A 15,047-nucleotide genomic window follows, 5' to 3' on the forward strand; every position below is an offset into this window, starting at 1 on the left:
TCTGTCCCCGCGTGATATATCCCAGCCCTTGGCCGTAAATCTGGTTACGGGGGCTCAGCGCCGAGCGGAGGACAAGCGGAGGCACCGGCCTCCCCGGCACGGCAGAGGCCGGGGCGAGGCGCAATTCTGGGCCGGCTTTGATTCACGGCCACCCCGTTCTGCAGGGATGTTTTCCGGGGGCTCCGGGTCCTGGGAGGATTTATGGGGGTGAATTTGGAAGACGAGGGAAAGGAGTGGGAGGCCTCCCCCACCTGTGCGCCCACCCCACCGGCGGGGCTCACGCACACCTGCGGCTGGAGATGCTCCTGTCCGCATCCTCGCAGGGCTCCCACCTCTGTCACCAGTGGGGCAGAGAACTGATTTAAACACGGATTTCCACCCCCTTCCCATTTTTTCCAAAGGTCGATTTTTCAGCAGCAGCTCACTTTCTCTTACAGCCCAGGACAGTGGCAGGGGGTGGACGTGTCCCTCCCCGGGTCCCCCAGCCCCACCTGGGCTGCGTTTGCTTGTCCTGCCCCATGTGGGGCTGCGGTGGAAGGTGCTGGGGGCCCACAGGGATGCCCACCTGGGGCGGAGGGGGCTCAGCACCCATTGCACCCCGTGGCATTGGGTGCATGGGCAGGCCGGCAATGACAGCTTGGGCTCAGCATCGCCCGGGAGCTGGGGTACAGGGGGGGCCGGGGGCCTCTGGCGTCGCGCACCGCTGAGCTTTACAAGCATTTATGGGTGTCCTCCCACCGCGGGGCTTTGATCCGGGTGGCAAAAGAGCAAATGCAGCCGCCCTTTGTGCGGCAGGAGCGGGGCGGCTTTGAAGTCTCCCAAAATCAAACGGGAGGCACAAAGGCAGCGCCTGTTTATTCCCCTGCCATTCAGGCGGGAAGGAGGGCGCTTTTCTCTCCCTTTTTATGTGCTTGTTCCCAATTAGGAGCTGCCCCCGGCTCGCACAATAACACGTACAAACTTCCCCCGGGACGGCCCCGGCTCCACCAGGCGGGATGTAGGGACGGGATGGGATGGGGATGGGGATGGGGATGGGGATGGGATGGGATGGGATGGGGATGGGGATGGGGATGGAGTTGGGGATGGGGATGGGGATGGGATGGGATGGGATGGGATGGGATGGGATGGGATGGGATGGGGATGGGGATGGGGATGGGGATGGGGTGGGGATGGGGATGGGGATGGGGATGGGATGGGATGGGATGGGGATGGGGATGGGGATGGGGATGGGGTGGGATGGGGACAGGGACAGGGACAGGGATGGTGACAGCAAGGGAGGTGGGTTGGCGATGGGGAATGACACAGGGTCCCTTCACAGCCCCCTCCTGCCCTCCGTGGCCACGCTGAGCCCCCGCCACCCGGCCGGTGCCTTCCCCTGGGGACCTCACACAGCTCCAGGTGACAGCCAGCAGGCCCCCTCTCCACCGGGGTGATTAGGTGGATTATAGCAATTAGCTCCGTCCCTAATTCTCACCCCATTTTATCTTTTACCTTTCAAAGGCAGGAGAAAAGAGAAGCTTTTTCACACCGCCCCCTTTTCCTTTTTGGTGGCCTCTTTCAGACCTCTGAAGGGAAGAGGAGCCCAGTGTGTCCGTGTGAGCGTGTGTTTTTGTGAGAAAAATACGCATTGATCATTTCTGGGAATCAGACTGTGTTTTTTACTCTGAAGCATCCATTATACGCAGCTGCTTAATTGACGAGTGCTGCCTAGTCACCTCGGATGCCGGAGTAAAACAGCCTAAAAGCTCCAGCTCAGAGGAAGTCCGTGCTTTATAAATTGATTCAGTAGGAGAGAGAGCGAGCGAGCGAAAAAAAGCATTAATTACAGATGCTTCTGTGGGCACTGTTTTATGGCAGAGAGACCAGGATGTGGGCAATTCTCCTAAATGTGCTGATTAGACAGCACTTCATGTCTCGGAGCACATTAAATGGGCTCTGTAAAGCTATTAAAGATGCAACACCATAAAGAATTGAAGAGAGGGAGAGGGAGCGGCGGAGCCCCGGGCTCCAGCCCCGCTCCTGCAGGCGAAGCTCGGCATCAACAAGTCGGTGGCGGGGGTCCCACGAGGACGGTGTCAGGGTGCGGGGTGCTGGGGGCTCTTTTTGCCCAGGTTTTGGGCAGCTTTTGCCCAGGTTTGGGAGCTGCCAGCCCTGGGGATGGGAGCTGTGCGGGGATGGCGTGTGGGATCCCAGCCACAGCCTGGCCCAGAGCCCTCTCTGAGCGTCCCCATCCATGCAGGGGATCCTATCCCCACTCGTCCCTGTGTCAGAGGCTGAATTTGAGCCTCCTTGCACCATCCCAGCCCCCTGCGGTCCCTTCTGGTGAGAGCTGGTGGCACGGGAGCACCGTGGCAGTGCTGGCTACTGGCACCCACAGGGGTATCCCCGGAGCATCCCCGGGGCACCCCTTGAAGACAAAATCCTTCCCCCTCTGCCTGGTGCTCCCATGCCTGGAGCCTTGTGCTCCGGGAGGAAAGCATCCCCCGAGCCCACATTGGGTGAAATCGTGGTGTTTTGGGCATTTCCAGCTTCACCCATGGGCCCCGCCAAGGGCAAGGGAAGAGCCAACCAGCCCGGTGCTTCTGGGAGCTGCACATGGCAGGACAGCAGCACCGTGCCCGCCCTACCAAGTGTCCCTTAGGCCCCCGTTCTGTCCCTGTCCCCCCCGCCAGCAGTGCCACGGGGTTAACATCGCACACGAGGGAACCGTGCGTGGGAACCCCCTCGTCTGCGGTCTCGGGGCCGGCGGGGCGTGCGATGTTAACAGGGCCCTGCCGTGCCATCGCGCCGGCAAATCAATTTGTCAGGACGCAGCTCACCAATTAGCATTTGCTGGTATTATTATTCATTTGCGCACTGCAGATTCCTGGGAATTAATCAGGGGCTCGACAGGAAGGAGAGACGGGTGCCAATGATGTCCGGACGCATGCCGGAGGCACCCAGGGACTTGGGGCTGCCCTGGGTGATGCCAACCAGCACCCACCGCCCACCTCGCACCCAAACCAGGGGGCGAGGGTGACCCCAGCCTGGTGCAGAGCCAGCAGCACCGAGGGAGGCGGGTGCCGGTGCCAGCGCCGGGGGCTTTCGGCAGCAGATGGGATCGCCCGGGCAGGGAGCTGAGCCACGCACGTGTGAGCAAACAGGACAGGAATTCAAAATCGAGGCTATTAAATAAGGAAGCGCTGAGCCGTGCTGGCTCGCCACGGCGGGGTGGGAGCGGCCCTGTGGGGGCACCGTGACCACAACGCTGGGCACAGCCCCACCGCGAGCTTTGGCACCGGCACCCGGCCCCTCTGCGACCCGGGGGACGCTGGGGCTGGGTACCCCAAGGGACCCCCCAGCTTTTTCCCCAGCCGGGGGTCCCGGGGCTGCCGGCTCTGGCTGCACGCCGTGGGAGCGGTGCGAGCGGTGCACGTGGCGTGCACGGCGCGCGTTGTGCAAGCGGCGCGCGCGGTGCGAGCCGCGCGGCTCTGACGGATAATCAATTTCCCTGAGTCAGGGAGAGACGCACTGTCCAAACGCATCAGGCTTTAAATGCCAACTTTCCTAATGCGATTTTACAATTTCCTATAATTGAGTCGCAGCGAAACTTCCCCCCCTTCCCCGGTAATTAGGTGGAACGAATTCAGCGCTCCCCAGCCTGCCCAACCTCTGATCTGATGGCAGGGCCGTGCTGATCGTGCTCCCCCCCCCCCCAGGACCACGTCACACTGTCCCCAGCCATGAAAATCCACCAAGGATGTGCCGTGGCTTTGGGCCAGCATGACCCTGGGCCCCAGGGGCCACCCTTGGCCAGCACACATCCCCAGGACTGACCCACACCAGCCCCAAAACAGAGCCGTGCCAATGCACAGCTGCCCTGATGGGCCTGCTCGTGGCCCTCCAAGGGCTCCATGTCCCCTCCCCAGGGCTGGACAAGGGGACCTGGGCTGGGGGCCACTGAGGGGTCCAGGAAAGCCATGGGGATGGGGATGGGGATGGGGATGGGGATGGGGAAGGACTCGTGCTGCCAGAAGCCCCGCCACTGCTCAAGGTTAGCGCTGGCAATTAAGGGCTGGGATTTGCATGCAGCAAATGCCTCCAGCTAATTACAGGTTTAAAAGGAAAATGATTGGAGATAGGATTGTTTGCAAAACGGGCACAGCGGCGGAGCAGTGCTGCGGGCGGGAGGCTGCCAGCCTTAACCCGGCACTGGCTGGGCCACCGTGGCACATCTGGGGGCACCACGTCTGGGGACACCACCTCTGGGGGCACCACATACGGCTGGCCATGGCAGGAGCTGCTGATATCTTGGGGCTGGCAATGGCTCTGCCGTGACCAGGGGCTGGACCAGGCCAGAAAGCCCCAGGGGGCACGGGGGGACCCCCAGGCCACGGGGGGACCCCCAGGCCACGGGGGGGTTGCTCGGTGGCACCAGGTGGCCCCCCGGACCTGGGACAGGTGAACCAAGCTCCCAAAGCATGGGCAAAGCGGGGCAGCTGCTGGGCAACCCCCAAGTTACCAACCAAACCCAGCAAAAACAGGAGAAAAAAAAAAAAAAAAAAAAGGAAAAAACGCCAGGGTGCTGAATTGATTCATTTAATTTTCCCTTCTCATTTGATCAAGAGCAGGGTGACATTTGGCAAAAGTTGCTGATGAGGGATTGAATGATTAATTGTCATGACAACCATTCCTGGTTAATGACAGGGATGAGATTGTGCCGGCATAAAAGGCGGCGAGTGGCCTTGAGTGCCTTGGTGCTAAATTACTAGGCATGTCACTGTTTGTGCTTTTGGTAAAACGTGGCCATGCGTTTCTAATGAGAGGTTAACTGTGTCCCCAAAGTAATTACAACTGATTGAAGAGGTAGTTAGTAATTAGAGGATTAACTGTAATGAGTCTCACCTGCAGCGGTTGCCATGGTGACAGTATTTTAGATGATCGGAGTTAAAATAGGACGGGAGACTTGGCGCTGGGGGTCTCGGCTCTGCCCCCTGGGCTGCTGGGGGGGGGGGGGGGGGTGCAGAGATGGGTGCCCCCAGCACCCACCACGGCACGGGGTGCTCTATGATACGGGGTGCCCCACGTGCTGGGGAAAGGCCGGTGGCTTGGCCCTGGGGGGTCCCATGGGGGCACCAGCAGGGAACCCCCCAGATGCCTGTGGCACCCCGTGCCGTGCCGTGCCGTGCCACCCGCCCTGCGCTCCTGGCACCGCCCGACGCAGCTCCTCCGGCATCTTCCCGGCCCCTCGAGAAAAGCCTCCCGTGCTTTGATGGGCCTCCGCGGAAAAGCCAAATCCCCCAGTTGCTGAGGGTGGGGAAGCCCCCTAAAAAGCACAACCCCCCCAGTTCCCAGCAATCTTTCCCGTTCTCCCCAGGGAGCCCCAGAGGGGTGCCGTCCCCAGGGCCACCAGCAGCCCGCGGGGTCCCGTCCCCGAGCGCACGGAGACCTGCTGCCAGCTGGGCAAAGTGAAGCTGCCTCAGCTCCGCTTGCTCCCTCCCTCGCGCAGATCACAATTTACAGTACCGTGTAAAACCTTCAAGTACAGTATCTTTAATTATTCCATCCATAAATGATAAGCACCATTCATTTCGGGGCTCTCATTACAAATTTATACCTCTGTTTAATGTGCTCACTAACATCAGCCATCCCGCAGCTCGCAGAGAAATATTGAACAATCCTTTCTGGAAAAGCCGAGCGGATACCGCCTGGGCTATTTTGGACCTGGGAAGAGAAATGGGCGAGGGGATGGTATCGGGTTTTAAAATGAATAGAGAATTCAGCCACGGGGCGCCGGGGCTCAGGGCGAGCTGCAAAACGTGGGGGGTGAGCGCCGGGGGCTCGGAGCTGCTCATCCGGGTGCTTTCCAGAGGGAATTCTGCCTCTCGTTTTGGGAATGGTTGAAAATGAACTTCTTACTTATATTTGTATTAAAAAAAATAGGCATGAATGTCATATTTTTATATAGAGATGTAATATATACATGGGAAGGTTTTTGCAAAGGCTTAACTTGGAAAAAAAAATGAATCCCAAACATTTCAGATTCAGGATAAACATAACAATTTGGTTTGACCTGAAACAGTTGTTTTTCAGGATATTTTTCCGTTTCAGAGTGCCCATGGTTTGTCCTGGCCTGGAGCAGCTGCCCCCAGCTTGTTCCTCCCCAGTCTCAGCTCAGGGGGAACGGATGGGATGGGACGGGACGGGACGGGATGGGACGGGATGGGATGGGATGGGACGGGACGGGACGGGACGGGACGGGACGGGATGGGGCTGTGCTCCCACCAGCCCAGCAGCACTCCAGCAGGTTCCCCTCCAGCACCTCGGGTCTCTTTTTGTGGGTAAAACCGCGCCGGCGGGGAAAACATGGCACGCCAGCAGGCCCTCTCCTTGGCAGGCAGAATGGCCGCCCGCCAGCAGCGTTTTAATGCCATTACACCACAGATACAAGCTCTTAAGCATTAAAGATGGCTTTTATGGATCATAAAATCTATTATTGCCACTCACTGCAGTCACCAGCCCAGCCGTGCGCGGCGTGGTGGGGCGCGGGTGCTGCGGGGCCGGGCCCCTCCTGCAGCGTCCTGCTGGCACAGCCGGGGCTCGGGGGTCCTCCAGGGGGGGATCTGTGGATGTGGGGACACTGGGGGGGGGGGGGGCACAACACCAGAGGACCCCCCCAGAGTGCGGGAAGGGGCTCGCCCCAGAGCATTGGGTGAAAAGGAGTTTTTACAGAGATGTTGGACGTGATCTGGGACTGTGAGGGAGCACGGGTTGGAAACGCGCTGTGTCTGGTGCAAATGGAGAAGGAAAACTCTCCAAACACAGAATAATTAATGGAAATATTTGCACTTAGGGTTTTTTTTTTTCCAAATCTTAAATTTAGGGACAGCTATTACCTGCCAGGGCTCCTTTAAAGAGGAATTAGTGGTAGCTGTTGTAATTGCACACAAGAAGGAGTAGCCTTCTGCGAGAGATAAGCTCATAATAAGCTGTCACTGCCGGGCGGCTTTAGAGCATTAACACGTTCCTTAATAAACAGGTAATTGCTTGTCCCCATCCAGGGACGCCTCCTTCTGCGGCTCCCTGCGGTCAGCAGGAAGGGACACCAGGGCCGATGCTTCGGGGGGGGCTGATGATGAGCTGCCTGCACTGGCCCCTTTTTGTGCTATGCTGTGCCGTGCCGTGCCATGCCGTGCCGTGCCGTGCCGTGCCGTGCCGTGCCGTGCCATGCTGTGCCATGCCGTGCCGTGCCGTGCCATGTCATGCCGTGCCGTGCCGTGCCATGCCATGCCGTGCCGAGCCGTGCCGTGCCATGCCGTGCCGTGCCATGCCATGCCGTGCCGAGCCGTGCCGTGCCATGCCGTGCCGTGCCATGCCATGCCGTGCTGTGCCATGCCGTGCCATGCCGTGCCGTGCCATGTCATGCCGTGCTGTGCCGTGCCATGCCGTGCCAATGCTCAGCCCGCTCTGCGCTGAGCCTGTTGGTTAATGCTCAGCCCGCACGGGGAGGTGCCGCAGCCTCCAACTTGGTCAGAGGAGAGCAAAAGGCAGGCAGGCCAGATGTCACAGCTCCGCCACCCAGCTGGGCACGAACCCGGCTCCCTCCTTCTGCCGCGCTGCCACGGAGGTTAAAAACCCGAGTGAATTATTGACGGTGTTTGAAGGGCGCACGTGCTGGCCAGCCGAGCGCCGTGGCTCTGAGTGGGCAGCAGCGGCTCGCTTCGGCTGGGATTTGGGGGGGTGCCACCTCGCCGCGTGCAGTGAACCCTCAGGCCGGGTCGCCCGGCTCGGCTGGGCAGGATATCAGCTGGCCGGCACGCTCGCCGGGCAGTTTGCTCCCCACGCTCGGTGCTCACCAGCCTCAGTGCGGGGTGGATGCGCCGCGTGCTCCAGGGCTCGCTCCCACCTCTGCCCCGGGCTCCTCTCCGAGAGCACAGCCGAGAGGTTCTCAATTATATTAGCAACAGTTCTCATTGAAATTAAAAGTATAATTCATGAAAGCCCTTCTGCTCGTGTTGGGCTCAGCAAATGCTCCGAGCTTCCTCCCCCTCCTTTTTAATAAAATCTAAACTGTGAAGCTAAACTACTTGACAGAGTCCTTTAAATATGTGCAAATATATATTTGCACTCATTTTTTTTTTTTTTCCTGGAGGCTCTTCCATTAGGTAATATTTGTTGCCAACATTAATTTCATTAGATTTGCATGGCATTTTAATAGGAGCCCCGGTGTTTTTTTGCATATATTAGCATGCACAAGGAAGCTAAGATCGACAAATTATAGTAAAATAAAAATCCGTTTTAAAGGCAGTGAAGGGAACTTCTCGGAAGCCACGTGTGAGGATCTCGGCCCCGCTGCTGAGCGGGGGGGGGCAGCCCGTGCCCTGGCCGTGGTCCCATCCTGCCGCCGGGCGTGGGGCTCGCAGCAGGGCTGGGCACCGCACGCTGCCCTATAGGAAATGTAAACGGGGGGCTGAGGGCTGGCAGCCACTTAATGAAGACATCCTAAACCTGATTGTCACGCGCACGCGGGGTCTGATTGCAGCCAGAGACCCAAGTGGAAGAGCTCACAAATTAAATACGTGTTGATTATGCAAACTTGATCTCGTGTTTATTTCTCATAAATAAGGCATGAGCCGGGGTTCGGCTCTCCCCTGCGCGCTTCCGAGGGCGATATTTATTGTATGCAAATGGGGCACGGGGCTGGGAGGAGAAGCAATCAGCTGCTTATCAGACAGCGCCTACGATCAGCCTGGAAATAATAACGGGGGAATAGTTTCACGTAGGTTGCGATGGAGATTACGCGGTCATCACCTGGAATTTATGGCCTCGGGGGCGCGTGGCAGCGGCCGGCAGATGTGACCCCCCCCAGCACCAGTCCTGGGGATCCGCGACGGATTTGGGTGCACTTTGCTGCTCCCTGGTGCTTTTCGCTGAGGCTGTGCCCTCATGGGCAGGATCCTGCGCTGCCCGGCCCCGGCTGCCAGCACGATGACAAACAGAGTTTGAAGTTTTTACAAAAATCCGATCTGCCCGCCTGTGTGGTCCCGCCGGCAGTGCCACTTCGGGGAAGGTTTGGGAAGGAACCTGTGATGATGATAAATTCACCGAGGGATTTTTTTATTTTTTTTTTCTTTTCCTTCCACATCATTTTATAGGAAATACATGTTGGAAATGAAATTGAAATGAAAATGAATAAATATTTCATGGAATACAATTACCGTGGCTCAGGACCAAGACAACTGCAGCAGATCCCGCCGCACAGAGCGCCTTGGCGATTCAGCAGCCACCAATTGCTCCCTCGCCTTTTAATCTGGTTTTTGCTACACAAATAACCCCCTGTGCCCCGGGAGGTGCCCAGTGAGAGCGGGGCGGTGGCTGCAGGCCTTGGCCGTCACCGCAGGACCAGGGCACCCGGTGCCGCCGGTGGGGCCGGTGGTGCTGCGGGCACGCGGGCTGCAGCGCGATAAGAGAGAAAAATCAAACCAAATCCAATTCCTCACTGTAAAAGCAAGAAGGGGATAAGGGACAGCGGAGGAACAATGAGGAAGATGGCAAATTCAATAAGAGGTCCTGGCGCAGCAGGTCCCAGGGTCCTGCGGCTCCCGGTCCCCATATTGATTTCCCGTCTGCTCTCCCCGTGCCGCGGCTCCGGCAGCCGGTGACAAACGTCCCTGCCCGGCCACGGCTCCACACGCGGGCTGTGGGACGCGGCCACTCGCAGCCATCGCCGGTCCGCGGGGAGGAAGAAGCGCCTCTTCCAGAGCGTGGCGGGGAGCGGAGGATTTATGAGAAGCAATTTGGTGGAGAGAGTTTACTTGGTTTGCTGCCTCGCTGGCCGGGGCCTGGGGAGCAGCGGGGTGTGGGGCTGCCAGCCGGGGTGGCGCGAGGCGGTGTCACCCCTGGGCCACCCCAACACATCCAGTGGCCCCTGCACTGCCCCCTTCCCCCCGCCACGGCCAGCACCCTTCACCCCCACGCCCTCCAGAGCGGAGGGGAAGCGGGGTGGAAGGCAGAGCAGCCTCCCTGGCACACCACCCGCTTGCGTTCCCTGCCAGCTGCTCGCGGCAGCGGGATCGGAGGCGCTTTGATGCTCGCGGCACGGCGGCACTTGGGCTGATCGCGGCAGCGCGGGGCGGCGGCAGCCTTTGAACAGGCATTACGGGGAAAGCTCAACAAAATGGCACAGCCGCAGAGGCGCGGCGGCGACGTGTTTTCCCAAAGCAGGCATAAAGCAGACGCGCAGACAGTGCTTTGCAAACAATTTAATTTGCCTAATGCTTTGATATCGAGGAGGACGCGGCTCGGCAGGCGCGGAGAGAGATGAGAAACTCCCTTGGACGTGGGGGGTGGCTGCGCTGTGTGACGTGCTGGCGTGCCATGTGCTGTGTGCCATGTGCCATGTGCCACGTGCTGTGTGCCCTGTGCCATGTGCTTTGTGCCATGTGCTGTGTGCCATGTGCCATGTGCCACGTGCCACGTGCCATGCACCATGTGCCCTGTGCCATGTGCCACGTGCCATGCGCCATGTGCCCTGTGCCCTGTGCCATGTGCCACGTGCTCTATGCCATGTACCATGTGCTCCGTGCCGTGTGCCATGTGCCCTGTGCCATGTGCCGTGTGCCATGTGCCATGTGCCATGTACCCTGTGCCATGTGCCATGTGCCCTGTGCCATGTGCTGTGTGCCACGCGCCACGTGCCATGTGCCCTGTGCCTTGTGCCATGCGCCATGTGCCGATGCCACGTGCAATGTGCCCTGTGCCATGGTGACCCCAGCTCCCACCAGGCTGTGCCATGGGAGGGGACGAGCATCACACCCCGGTGCCACCCCCGGTGTCAGCCAGCCCTGCCCAGCACCCAAACGGGGCCGGGGCTGCGGGAAGCCTCCCCCCCCAGCACCCCAGGAAGCTAAAGAGACAGGGCTGGGAGCGCTTAAGGAGCGCGGCTGTCAGATGTGGGGCGCGCTGAAATATTAATGGAACTAACATTTCAATTACCTTTTATCTGTACAGGCTCAGGCTGCAGCGAGGAGGCTGGGGCCGCCCCCCCGCCCCCCCGTGCGCTGTCACCCAGACATTCATGCTGTGCTGGTTCTTTTTATTGGTTTTCATCACTTTTGACATTGCCAACAATGAACCTTGAAGTAAATTTTCAGTAGTGACTGTGTCAGTGGAAAACCGTCTCCCCGTCATTTTTCTAAATTAGGCAATGATTTGAGTCCTTGTGGCTGGAGCTGGAGGAGAAGCGATGGGGCTGAGGAGGAGGAAGGGGAGGGCACGTGGAGCCTATTTCCAACCCCCCAAGCTCATGCCCAGCACCCCGTTCCTGGCAGGATGAGGCCCTGCCACCCGTTACCTCCCCGTATAGCCGGGAGGTGTGTGGACATCTGTGGTGCTGCAAAAAACCTGCCCTGAGCAGCTCCCAGGTGTGCCCCATCACCAGATGTACCCCTGGACCAGATGTGCCCCAAAACCAGATGTGCCCCACCACCAGATGTGCCCCACCACCAGGTTTCCCCCCACACACCAGATGTGCCCCAGCGGTGGGGCCGTGGCCCGGCTGCCCCCCGGTCCCCGCACAGCACCAGCAGCCCCCTTCCTGCCGTGAAGGCAGACGTCAGAAATCAGTCAGCCTAATTAAATTGCTACTGACTTCCACTTGCGTCCTCAGTCAATAGTTACTTTAATGCTATCGGAGACGGAGCTGGCTCTCAGCTGAAGACGTTTCCTCCGAGCCTGATGCGTTCTGACGGCGAGCTGATGGTTGGCGATGATGCCGGGAGGAGGGCTGGCCGCCGGGGACGTCACCACAGCGTGGGGACATGGGGCACGACAGCACCTTCCCAGAGGGACCTCTCAGACCTCCAAATGCTCCAAGGACCCCGGAGTGGGGGAGCCCCAGCCCAGTATCCATTGCCCCCTCCCGGCCCCTCTCCTGGGGCACTTGCCCGTCCCTGAGCCCCGTGGCATTTGGGGCCAAGGCAGAGCCCCAAACCCAGGCTGAGCGCACCCCTGGTGGCTGCCTCCAGGGGCACAGAGGTGGCAGGGACGCAGATGGGGACACAGGGGGGATGCAGGAGGGATGCAGGGGGAATGCAGGGGGGATGCAGGGGGGATGCAGGGGGGATGCAGGGGGGATGCAGGCAGGGATCCCCACGGGAGGCATCCACAGACCCACTGCAAGGTGGGCTGGGAGTGAATGCTATGATGCTGCTAACGTTGCCCCCGCTAGTGCCACGCAGCCGGTGGTGATCTGAAATCGCCTCCCTACAGTTGTGGCAAGCTCCTGGAAGCCGGCTTGGTGCTGGTGATGCTGGGCTCGGCCCAGCGCCTTGGGGCCGCTCCGGTTCCCGCGCGGTGCCGGCGCGTCCGCACACCTCCACCGAGCCCCGGCCCTCCTCGCCCCGGGGAGGCTGAGCAGAACTTTAATTTTAATGTTCATCGAGCATGTAAAGGGAAAAGAAAAAATCAATTTAATAACTTCTCTTCACAAACAGTGCCTGGAGGCTGCTCGGCAAGCACGGCTCGGAGAACTTGGGCGAGTCCTTTGTGCTGCGCCGCGTCCCAAGGGTGCTGGGGGAGGCCGTGAGCCACAGCGGGCATTGCGAGGGGGCAGCAGCAGCGCCACGACAGCCCCTGCCTGTGTTCTGCTGGGTGCCTGAGTTAGTGTCAGTCAAGCAGAGAAAATCACCCGCGTTGTGAGACAAACACAGCCCCAAATTCCTGGTTCCTTCTCGTTCCTGTGCACGTGGGTTGCACATTGCGTTGGGGCTGCCTGCATGGGCTGCCCGGGCTGCGCTGCCTCTGTTCTCATGAGAAGAAGCTGGAAATGCTGCTAAGATTTGAAAATAACACATAAGATAATTAAATACACCTGAGTTTTCCCCAGGTGAGGGGTACAAGCACAGCAGCAGAGGCAGGGAGCTGTGGCATGGGCGCAGGCGGCCCCGGTGCAGCGCATGCATGGCCAGGGCCGTGCCCGCTGGGCGAGCCGCTCGGCGCTCTCACTGCCCGGATCAGCTCTGCAGGCACCCAGGGAATAATTTATTGTTGAACTATAATGCAATTCGCGGGATAAATTATTCAGCAAACTTTGCTCGACGTAGGGCAGCCGCCCGGCTGTCACAGAGGCTGGAGGAGCCGCTCGGTTCCCTGGGCCGCGCAGCCCAGGTCGGGGAGGAGCCCGACTGTGGGGCTGGCAGCCCCCAGGCCCCCCCACCAAGGGGCTGAGCACAGCTTTAATTTTAATGCTCATTGAGCGTGGAAAAAGGAAAAAGGGAAAAAAAAAATCGATGGAATGAGCTCGATTTGCAGATGGCCGGAAGGCTGCAGCGGGTAGCGCCTGGGGACACCGCGCGACACCGGCACGTGGCTCCTGTCCCCACCGCACGGAGAGGCCGGTGGGGGCGAGGGGACCTGGGGATGTGGGGACATGGGGAGGTGGCAGCGGGAGCCATCAGTACGTCTGTCAGAGAGGGGAGAGGCTCCTGGCTTGGAAACGTGGCAGAGGTGCAGCAGCTCGCATCTTACCCGTGATGTTGAAGGGGGGCCGCTACGGCAGGTTGGCGGTGCCAGGGAAATCCCTGATTATCTGCGGGCACAGGGGTGATGCAGCGGCCCAGCCCTGCGAGCACAAGTGGGGGACAGTGGGGGCTGCCGGGGGACCCCCAACACAGCAGCGCAGGGTTGGGGACGGGGCCAGCCACCACGTGCCCCGGCAGCAGCGGGTGCCCGCCCCTGCTCCGCCGCAGCGCCGAACGCAAAGCGAGGCAATCGATTCCTTCAGCCACGATTTGGGATTATAATGATTTTGCATTTAAATAATTATCCACTCTCCCCCTGTTAGCTCTGCTGAGTTGGGTGAAAATTTTGCATCTTATTTATGAATATGGTTTCCTTTAGTCACTCGCTGCCTTCCCTTTCCCTCCTCATTAAATGCGTTCGCAGCACACACTTCAAATGGCACATTGCTTGCAACATGCCTGCCCCAAAGTGCATATTAACAACTGTTTGCTATCAGCTTTTGATTACATTCCTTTTTATCTTTACATTTCAATATCATTACAAATCCTAGTGTTATTCAAATTACATCAATTATTCAATTTCTACTGCTCAGAAAGTGAAGTCAGGCTTCACAATGGCTGAGCAGTAATGATCCAGCCCTTCCGAAAGGATTTAAAATTCAGATGGGATCCATTTGAGTTCCATTAACCTGTACTTTTGGCTTCTGATAAAACCAATGAATTGATTCAAAAACACTTTCAAATTCATTTCAGGAGACAATTTGCGGCGGAAATTATTTGAATAAACTTTCTGTTTACTTTGATGGCAATTTCTCAGCGCCATGGGTTGCAGCCCGTTTTCATTTTGCTGCTCCGAGAGGGGGGGGGGCTCCTGGTGCCGGGGCCCCATCCGGCCCCCCCAGGACCTGGTCCTGGTGCGGGCGATGCTGCAGGCACACCCAGGCGGTCTCTGCCCCTGGAGCTTCCCCATTGCTGCCAGGGCAAAGCCCCGCTCTCGCCTCCCCTGCCCCAAGACCCCCGCGCCGCCCCCCTGTTCCCCCCCTCCGGTTTGCTGCGGGTGACACGCAGATAAATAGCCCCTGTCATCGCCCCCGTCCTGCCAAGAGGAGGTGTCATGGTGATTTATGGCACTATCTGCGGCGGGCCGTGGTGCGCGCCGGGGCTGGCAGCCAGCTCCGTGCCATGGGGTGGCCGGGGAACGCGGCCACCGCCGGGACCCCACGGGGACACAGGGGCACGGGTGCCGTCCCCAGGGGTGCTGGTCCTGCGGGGCACCGGGTGCTGGGGCTGAGGTGCTGCTGGGGGATAAATAAATCCCATTTTTGGGGGTGCCGAATGGCGTGGAGCTGTTCTCCTCGCTGTGGACAACCCATAGGCTGTTCCCTGGTGATGGATTCTCCAGCAGCTCATATGGGGTTGAGCCCTCACCTACCTGCCCTGGAGGAAAGGGGACAGCCCCTTTATTCTCTGCAGCCCCTTTCTTCCCTGCACCCCTTTTATTCCCTGAAGCCCCTTTTATTCCCTGCAGCCCCGCCTGTTTCACCAGCT

This window comes from Anser anser, assembly GCF_964211835.1.
Source record: "Anser anser genome assembly, chromosome: 18".
NCBI lineage: Eukaryota > Metazoa > Chordata > Aves > Anseriformes > Anatidae > Anser > Anser anser.